We start from the raw sequence: 9808 nt of genomic DNA, 5'->3' as shown, positions 1-9808 counted from the left end.
AAAAAAAAAAAAAAAAAAAAAATCATATTAGGTAGATACTATCCTTACCTTTTTTATAGATGAAGAAAATAAAGGTTAAGAGAGGACAAGCAATTTTACAAGAAACATGCAACTGGTAATGAGCAGAAGCAGGACTTGAATCTAATTTTGTCTGATTCCAATATCCACTCTTAATTACTACACCATTCTGTCTCTAAATTTACCTGCAACAAAATTGGTGAGGAGAGGTCAGGCATGGTGGTTTATGCCTGTAATCTCAGCATCTTGGGAGGCCAAAGTGGGAGGATCTAGTGAAGCCAGGAGTTTAAGACCAGCCCTGGCAACATAGTGAGACTCTGTCTCTACAAAAAGTAAAAAATATTTGCTGGGCATGGGTGGTGCACACCTGTGGTCCCAGCTACTTGGGAAGTTGAAGTGCAGGATGGCTTGAGCCCAGGAGTCCAAGGCTCCAGTGAGTTATGATCACACCACTGACCTCCAGCCTAAGTGAATAAAAATAAAGATATATAGGGAAGCAGATTCCAGTTTCCCTCAGTTACATACTCAGCTTTAACCAATCTGGTTTTAAAGAAGTTCCTCCTCCTAACCAATAAATCCCACCCTCTGTTCTGAGTCCATTTCCTCTTATTATGACTCTAGTGTAAAAGAGTAGGGTGAATGTGCTCACTTCGGCAGCACATATACTAAAATTGGAATGATACAGAGAAGATTAGCATGGCCCCTGTGCAAGGATGACACACAAATTCTTGAAGCGTTCCATATTTTGCGCAGTCTGGGAAGATCATTTCAGTATCTGCTAACTAGCACTAAGGAAATAGTGAGTCTAAGCAAAAAAAAAAAAAAACAACACACACACACACAGAGTAGGGTGGATGAACACACTACAATATGACTTTTTGTGCACTTTTCACTCACTTCCACTCTTTCTAGTCTGCTGTCTGCTCTTTTTCATACTTGCATTCCGTATAATAATAGCAGCTACCATTCATTGGTACCAATTCTGTGCCAGACACCACACACATACATACATCGGTCCCTCCTCCAAACTCTCTAGGATCTCAATTCATATATAACACTTCGAAGGACTTAGGTCTGATGGAGAGCTCCCTTTGCCCACAACGGGGAAGCAGGACATCTGGGACTACAGATAATGGCTCTGTGTTCTAGCAGTATTTTTCTTTTTGGGTCTTAGTTTCCATTATCTATGCCTATTCTATGCCTCTTAAGAAGGCAAAGAGACCAAGACTTCTTAATTACAAAAGCCAAGGGTCTTTGTACCCTTGCTCAGCTATCTCCAGGCACTCTGCTGACAGCCAAGCCATCTCTTGCCCTTTCCTTAAACTGTAGTTAGAAAGCTTGTTGAGTTCTACCTATTCACGTTCTAAATTCATCATGGGTACCCACTGTTTGCATGGGCATTGTGGAAATCCAATTCCCGTAGTCAAAAAGCTTCTAGTCTCTTTGGAAAAGCAAGATAGACACCTATAAAAATTCTAACTTTGCAAGGTAATAATTCCATGCTGGGAAGCAGGACACATGTGAATATGTGATACATGAGAGCCCTTACTGGCTGAATCCAAGGTCAATCATTCATTCTGTGAAAAGCTGAACCTTAATGGGTTCGTTTCTTAGAATGAACTTTTACAGATATGTTTTTCAAGCCCAGGTCCAATGGGCTATGACAATCCACTGTCCCATAACACTGTCCCATGTCCCAACTCATGGCAAGTGGAGACACCTACTCCAACAACAGGCCCAAGACAAAATGGCAGCAAAGACTGTTACTACCTACCTGATTGAGAACAGGGAAGGAGGTATGCAGAGACTAGATTCGGTCCTGTTGCACTGACCCAGGCAATCAGACTCTTGCAGCAGATCTCCTCCCAATAAAACTTTCATGCCATAGACCAGGGGTGACCCAATCCAACAACAGCAGAGACAGGTTTTAGGTTACATTTCTCCCTCACCGGGATGACCTTACTATTTCTTCTCACTCCTGACCACATACTACAATCGTCCACCTCCACCACCACATTCCTCCTGAACTGGACAGATGAAGAGACCCGTCATAAAGTAATCAAATAGGGAACTCCCCAAAAAGAACAGCTACCACTCGGCTAATCAAGTGGCCTGTATTAACCGGGAACTCCACCTCCCAACTCCCCCTCCTCCCCTCAAACGATTCGCGTAAGCAATGGCTCCATTTTCTGTTCCGGGAATCCTGGTACTTCCTAAAGAAAGAAAGCGGATTGGAAGACACAAACTCAGGGCCAGTGACAAGATGCTCCCTCCTCCTGTGAGACCGCCCCCGCTCCGCCTGGGGGAAGAAGGCCCCACCTCTCTTCTCCCAGGAAGATCAGAACCCCTTCCCCCTTCTGCCTCCTCTCCACCCTCTCCCCACCTGCTGCCCTCTTCCCAACCTGCGGTTCCCCAGACTCGAAAGCGCAACCTCTACCAGAATAGCGTTCCTGTGGTGCCACAGTAGCCTGCCCCGTTGGCTATCCCCCAGACCCCCTACGCACCCCTACCCTATGATGGGGGAGGGGGTGTAACCACAGCAAGGCTGCTCTTCGGTCTCCTATTGCTAAGGTGGGGGAGGGAGAGGAAGTAGAAGAGAGCAGCATTCCCTAGCCCTTTAACAGAAAAGATACAAACAGCCATCACCGCCTCCGCATCACCTCTCCCCGGACGGTATTCTTCCCCCTCAACAGCCCACCTCCTAAAGGCGAGAACCTAACTGCAGCCCAGGTCGCCCCCTTGTGCGAGGCGGAGGACAAATCCGTGTGCGCCCCCCACCCCCACCCCAGCTCCGCGTCCTTCAAACGCTGGGGCAGGCGCGAAGCTGTCCCGACGCCCCCACTCCGAGCTCTCGGGTGTAAAGGATCCCACGGCCCCACGCCAGGCAGTGCCGGGCGGGGCCCGGGAGGCGCTCTATCTCCTCAGCCCTCACCCGGACCAAGCCTCTTCTCTACCGGACCCGCCTTCCTTTCCCAGCCCCTCACCTGTTCCGGCTATCAGCTGCACCGCTGCGGCCACCGCCTCCGCCCCGCAGGTTCCGTTCCGCTCCCTCCGGCTCCCCAAGCCGACTTCAGCCCGGCTGCTGCCCTGGCCCGTTCCCCGGCTCCCTCCTTCCTTCCCTCCAGCTAACACCGGAAGCCGCGACGGCTACTGGAGCTGTGCGGTGTACCCCCACCCCCAGCCCGGGATACTTCCCACCTCCCCGATCGCGCGAGAGCTGCGCTGTAGCGAGCGGCAGTTCTCGCGAGACCCATCACCATGGCAGCGGCTGCAGCGCAGGCAGCCGAGCGCGGGAGCTGGAGCCTGGGCGGGGGCCGGTGTTGGGGCTGGAGGCTGTGGGCGGCGGAGGCGGGAGCCGGGAATGGGGATGAGACAGTGAGGACGGAGGTGAGAATCCCAAGCTCCAGGGTTGTGCCTGGAATTTACGGACTGAGGTCACAAGTTGGCTGCGTTGGAGACTGGGGCTGGGCTGAGGGGCCCAGGAACTCCTTGGGCAAAGCCAGATTCGGGATATGGGTCGTTGCTGTGGCCTGCCTTATCCAGCCAGACTTCATTTATTTCTTAATCTGGGCTAGCTGCAATACCCTTCGAGCCCTCACTGCACCATTGTTGCTCACGATTCCTGAGACCGTATTACTCTGGGGTCTGAATCGAGAGCTCCTTTCCCATAAGGAAGAGGAAGGATAGTGATGAACTTAAGAGGCTAAAGGAAAACAGCTGGACTCTGGGCCAGTTAGGAAGTTGGGACTTGAAAGAGGGAGAGGAAGTGTGCCTAGCTGAATAGAGATTTTAGTATCCCAAGGAAAAGTGAAGGACGTTGCACCCATATTTCTTGCTTTCCTCCCACCCTCACTTCCCTCACACTCGGTTTTGCACCTGGTCTAGACATGCAGAGCTGCCTTGAAACTGTCATAGCTGTGATAGAAGGGCACTAGGAATGCTAAGAACAGAAGGTTCTTTAGGCCGGGCGCGGTGGCTCAAGCCTGTAATCCCAGCACTTTGGGAGGCCGAGGCGGGTGGATCACGAGGTCAAGAGATCGAGACCATCCTGGTCAACATGGTGAAACCCCGTCTCTACTAAAACTACAAAAAATTAGCTGGGCATGGTGGCACGTGCCTGTAATCCCAGCTACTCAGGAGGCTGAGGCAGGAGAATTGCCTGAACCCAGGAGGCGGAGGTTGCGGTGAGCCGAGATCGCGCCATTGCACTCCAGCCTGGGTAACAAGAGCGAAACACCGTCTCAAAAAAAAAAAAAAAAAAAGGTTCTTTAGGTGTGCTCTCCCCTCATTTACAGCAGTGTAAGGGAAGGAACACATGGCTCTTCCCTAAGGCTTGAGCCAAAATTGTTGCTCTTCTAAATTTATTGCCTTGGTTGGTTTTGTTTGTTTTCTTGCTTCCAAGAAGAACTAAGCTGGGGCCTGGCCCTGTGGTTCACACTTGTAATCCCAGCACTTTGGGAGGCTGAAGTGGGTGGGTCACTTAAGGTCAGGAGTTTGAGACCATTCTGGCCAATATGGTGAAACCCCATCTCTACCAAAAAATACAAAAATTAGCTGGGCATGGTGGCACACCCCTGTAATCACAGCTACTCAGGAGGCAGAGGTTGCAGTGAGCCTAGATCTTTCCACTGCACTCAAGCCTGGGTGACATAGCAAGACTCTTTAAAAAAAAAAAAAAAAAAAAAAAGCTGGGCTGGGCCTGGCGTGGTGACTCAAGCCTGTAATCCCAGCACTTTGGGAGGCGGAGTCTGGCGGATCACCTGAAGTCAGGAGTTGGAGACCAACATGGAGAAACCCCATCTCTACTAAAAATACAAAATTTGCCGGGCGTGGTGATGCGCGCTTGTAATCCCAGCTACTTGGGAGGCTGAAGCAGGAGAATTGCTTGGACCTGGGAGGCAGAGGTTGCAATGAGCCAAGATCGCATCACTGCACTCCAGCTTGGGTGACAAGAGCAAAACTCCATCTCAAAATTTAAAAAAAAGCTCATAGATTGCCACATATGTCTGTCTCCTTGTCATCAATTCCTGGTTTATGCACTTAGTAGTCCCTAAACCCAGTCTGTTTTCTCTCTTATGTTAAGCTGATGAATAACATGACCCTAGAATGTCAAACCAAGGGGACCTTAATTTAAGATGGTAAGGGATGAGATAGATAACAAGGAAACTATTTATAACAAGAAATTATATCTGTCCTGGGCATTGCTGTTAAGGGCCTCTGCCCTGCTAATCTCTGTTTTTTTTAAGAGACAGGATCTCACTGTGTTGCCCAGGCTGTAGTGCAGTGACTATTCATAGGAGCGATCATAGCACATTATAGTCTTGAATTCCAGGGCTCAAGTGATCCTCCTGCCTTAGCTTCCTGAATAGCTGAGACTACAGACATGTGCTGCTGTGCTGGGCAGCTCTGACAGGTTTTTTTGTTGTTTTTTTTTTTGTTTGTTTGTATTTTTGTTTTGTTTTGTTTTGGTTTGCTTTTGGGTTTTTTCTGTTTTTGAAACTGGGTCTCTGTGTTGCTGAGGCTGGAGTACAGTGGGGCAATCAGCTCTCTGCAGCCTCAACCTCCTGGGCTCAAGTGATCCTTACCACCTCAGCCTCCCAAGTAGTTGGGACTACAGGTGCATGCCACCATGCCCGGCTAATTTTTTTTTTTTTTTTTTTTTTTTTAGACAGAGTTTCATGCTTGTTGCCCAGGCTAGAATGCAATGGTGCAATCTCAGCTCACTGCAACCTCCGCCTCCCAGGTTCAAGTGATTCTCCCACCTCAGCCTCCTGAGTAGCTGGGATTACAGGCATGTGCCACCACGCCTGCCTAATTTTTGTATTTTTAGTAGAGACAGTGTTTCACCATGTTGGACAGGCTGGTCTCGAACTCCTGACTTCAGGTGATCTACCCGCCTCGGCCTCCCAAAATGCTGCGATTACAGGCATAAGCCACCACGCCCAGCCACCTAGCTAATTTTTATGCTATTTGTAGAGACAGGGTTATGCCATGTTGCTCAGGCCAAACTCGTGAGCTCGAGCAGTCCTCCCATCTAGGCCTCCGAAAGTATTGGGATTACAGGCATGAGCCACTGTGCCTCGCCCAGCTCTGTGTTTTTAAGGGCAAAAGACATCTTTAGTATTTTTGTTGTTGTTCTTCATGTCAAATGGATAGTGTGCCCGTGTAACAAAGGTTTGAGGGTGGCACACTCACATGTGCGTGAACACCCAGTCATTATGTTTAAGAACTACAAAAGGATCTTCCTCCAGTATTATTACAGATTCCTAGAGTGGGCTTTGTGATATTTCCACCTGATTACTCTTTCATTTCTTTCTCTAGAGATTTCTCGTAACACTCCACCAGGTCATGCTACCCCAGTGTCCACAAAAACTACGCTTTATAAAAACTCCCTAGTGCCCTTACCACACAGACATGCCTTGTGGCACTAAGACAAGGAGGTGGAACCTGTTGATATTCCTGCCCAATGCTTCAGATCCTCTCAAGATTGTATCTCAGGTGCAATAGAAGGATAGAAATGGTGACAGCCTAATGTGGTAAGCAAGTACCATGATATGTTAGTCAGGACTGATTAATAGGACTAGAGAATCTCCCAGCTCATCTGTTCTTCACCTGTCTGGAGTCTGAAGAAGAAAGTGTCTGTTGCAGCATCAGAGTGGGCTGCCCATGGAGCAAACAGGAGCAGAGATGGGAGGAGTGCTGCCCAACTGGCAATTAGCTGGCCACTGCCACTCCCTAACTTCCCAGCCACTTGGTAAAAGCCAGCAGGAGTAGAGCTCATCTGGAGCTGAAGAAGGACAAGAGGCCTGACTTATGGTTCATCAGCCTTTCTCCCTCCCTCTGGCTGCCATTGGAGCCTAGTAAAAGCTGAAATTGTAGCCACCAGCTCTGTGGGTTGCATACTTCCACACTGTCACTGACCCAAGGCCTGGGTCTGAGCCCAGCACATGTGCTAGGAGCAGGAGTAGGGAGTGGCGAAGGGGTGTGTTGGCCTTGCTGACAAAATCCATTTGGAATTTGTCAAGGTTGTGGTTTGGGTCTTAAGTTTGCCACAGAATGTGTCTGATGAAAGAAGACGGAATGCTAGAAAGGAAAGAAGGACCCAAAATACAGAGGAAGGAAACAGGAAAAAGCTGAAATATTCGTGCTATGACTGTTAGAGATTCTCCTTTCTCTGCCTGAGTGTGAGAAATTGTGATTATAGATATTCTTTATCATTATTCTCTTATATCCTTTCCCATTCTAAGTGCATCCCGTCCTCCTTCCACACACACTAGGTTCAGTAAGTGTCTAAAGTAAGGATAGGATTTCTCCTGTCTCCATCAAATTTCCAAATCCATATTCTCAATGCTCAAGTGGAAATCCGGGACATAAAATTTGGCCATAAAATTCTGCCCTAGAGCCCAGTGTGGTGACTAAAACCTGTAAAACCCAACACTCTGAGAGGCTGAGGCTGGAAGATCTCTTGAGTCAAGGAGTTCAGGGCTGCAGTGGTCTTGCCACTGCACTCCAGCCTGAGTGACAGAGCAAGACACTGACTCTAAATTAAAAAAAAAAAAAAAAAAAAAAAAAAGTACTGGCTAAACACAGTGGCTCACACCTATACTCCCAACACTTTGGGTGGGAAACCAAGGCAAGAGGATTGCTTGAGTCTGAGAGTTTGAGACCAGCCTGGGCAGCATAGCAAGATTCTATCTCTTAAAAATAAGACAAAAAACAAAAACAAACAAAACTATCCTGTGGCCAAACACAGTGGCTCACGCCTGTAATCCCAGCACTTTGGGAGGCTGAGGAAGGTGGATAGCTTGAGTCCAGTAGTTCAAGACCAGCCTGCATGACATAGCCAAACCCCATCTCTACTAAAAATACAAAAATTCGCCAGGTCTGGTGGTACATACCTGTAGCCCCAGCTACTCAGGAGGCTGAGACAGGAAGATCAGTTGAGCCCAGGAGGCGGAGATCACACAGCTGCACTCCAGCCTGGGTGACAGAGATTCTAAGACCCTGTCTAAAAAAAAAAAAAAAGTACTTCGGGAGGCCAAGGTGGGCAGATCACAAGGTCAGGAGATCGAGACCATCCTGGCCAACATGGTGAAATCCTGTCTCTACTAAAATATAAAAAATTAGCCAGGCATGGTGGCACGTGCCTGTAGTCCCAGCTACTCGGGAGGCTAAGGCAGGGGAATCGCTTGAACCCAGGAGGTGGAGGTTGGAGTGAGTGGAGATTGTGCACTCCAGCCTGGCAACAGAGCGAGATTCTGTCTAAAAAAAAAAAAAAAAATAGTACTGCCCTAACCTAATGCTCCTCGAAATGTCCTTGCTACCTTGGTGCTACTCTCATTTCATCTGATTTTGAGGGTAATTTGAATATCAGAAGTATCTATTGCCTAGAGACATGGAAAGAACTATTTCTACATTCTCTAGCCAAAGAAATAACCTGTTACAGTCAGCACCTAGCAGCCACATAAGTGTGCAGTGATTTGTGAAGTTCTAAATATGTGATGTATATTCCTTTTCTGCATTGAATCTTAGAAAGATAACAGTTTATTTTCAAAGATGTTGGGTTAGGGCCGGCTGTGGTGGCTCATGCCTATAATGCTAGCACTTTGGGAGGCTGACGCGGGCGGATGACCTGAGATCAGCCTGGCCGACATGGTAAAACCCATCTCTACTAAAAATGGCACACACCTGTAGTCCCAGCTACTTGGGATGCTGGAGCAGGAAAATCACTTGAACCCAGGAGGCAGAGGTTGCAGTGAGCCGAGATCACACCACTGCACTCCAGCACTTTGGGAGGTCGAGGCGGGTGAATCACCTGAGGTCAAGAGTTCCAGACCAGCTTGGCCAACATGGTGAAACCCCATCTCTACTAAAAATATAAAAAATTAGCCAGGCGTGGTGGCAGGCACCTGTAATCCCAGCTACTTTGGAGGCTGAGGCAGGAGAATCACTTGAACCAAGGAGGTAGAGGTTGCAGTGAGCTGAGATCACACCATTGCACTCCAGCCTGGGAAACAAAAGTGAAACTCTGTCTCAAAAATAAATACATACACACATACATACATAAAAATAAATTCTGTTCTGTTTAGTTGAGGTTATCTCTTAAAGGAATTATTTTACTAAGATGAAATACAAAAGAACCCTAAATGAGGAACGACATGGGCTGAGATGGGCAGATTGCTTGAGGTCAGGAGTTCAAGACCAGCCTAGGCAACGTAGTGAAACCTATCGCTACCAAAAAATACACACACAAAAAAATATTAGCCAGGCGTGGAGGCATGTGTCTGTAATCCCAGCTTACTCAGGAGGCTGAGGTAGAAGGATTGTTTGAGCCCAAGAAGTGGAGTGTTTCAGTAAGCCAAGATCACACCACTGCACTCCAGCCTAGGCAACAGAATGAGATCCTGTCTCAAAAAAAATGATAAGAAATGGCCAGGTGCAGTGGCTTACACCTATAATCCTAGCACTTAGGGATCTGAGGCGGGCGGCTCACTTGAGACAAGGAGTTCGACAAGACCACCCTGGCCAACCAACATGGCGAAAACTCATCTTTACTAAAAATATAAAAATTAGCCAGGCGTGGTAGTGCATACCTGTAATCCTAGCTACTTGGGAAACTAAGGCACAAGGATCGCTTGAACCCAGGAAGAGGAGGTTCCAGTGAGACAGGATCACACCATTGCACTCTAGCCTGGGTGGCTAAGTGAGACCCTGTCTCAATAAATAAATAAATAAGGACAAAAAACATATGCAAATAATTCCATTAGAAAACATGCTGGTTTTGCTGGTT

General features: G+C 47.9%; 1 protein-coding gene and 2 non-coding genes across 5 annotated transcripts in view; 1 reads left to right on the top strand and 2 right to left on the bottom strand.

The window, feature by feature from the left end:
- The window catches only part of ARF3 (ADP ribosylation factor 3), a 72297-nt gene extending 69053 nt beyond the window's left edge, over window positions 1-3244 (bottom strand). For 2 of the 3 annotated variants that reach the window (XM_032294875.1, XM_032294873.1), the window contains exon 1: window positions 3003-3244. The gene's annotated coding sequence lies outside the window, so the exon portion shown is untranslated. Of the gene's footprint in view, window positions 1-1792; window positions 2496-3002 lie in introns of those variants that run through there. The other variant, XM_032294874.1, reaches the window with a different exon arrangement.
- Window positions 660-766, top strand: LOC116527655. Its single transcript, XR_004258657.1, has one exon. It is a non-coding gene; the product is annotated as a U6 spliceosomal RNA (small nuclear RNA).
- A 2916-nt stretch (window positions 3245-6160) lies between the features above and the next one.
- On the bottom strand, window positions 6161-6259 carry LOC116528162. Its single transcript, XR_004258894.1, has one exon. It is a non-coding gene; the product is annotated as a small nucleolar RNA U13 (small nucleolar RNA).
- Between the last annotated feature and the right edge of the window lie 3549 nt (window positions 6260-9808).

This window comes from Sapajus apella, unplaced genomic scaffold (assembly GCF_009761245.1).
Source record: "Sapajus apella isolate SASKATOON/1434 unplaced genomic scaffold, GSC_monkey_1.0 scaffold2, whole genome shotgun sequence".
In the NCBI taxonomy this organism is placed as follows: Eukaryota; Metazoa; Chordata; class Mammalia; order Primates; family Cebidae; genus Sapajus; species Sapajus apella.
Note: the sequence above shows the minus strand (reverse complement) of the source record. Positions and strands in the feature narration are given on the sequence as shown.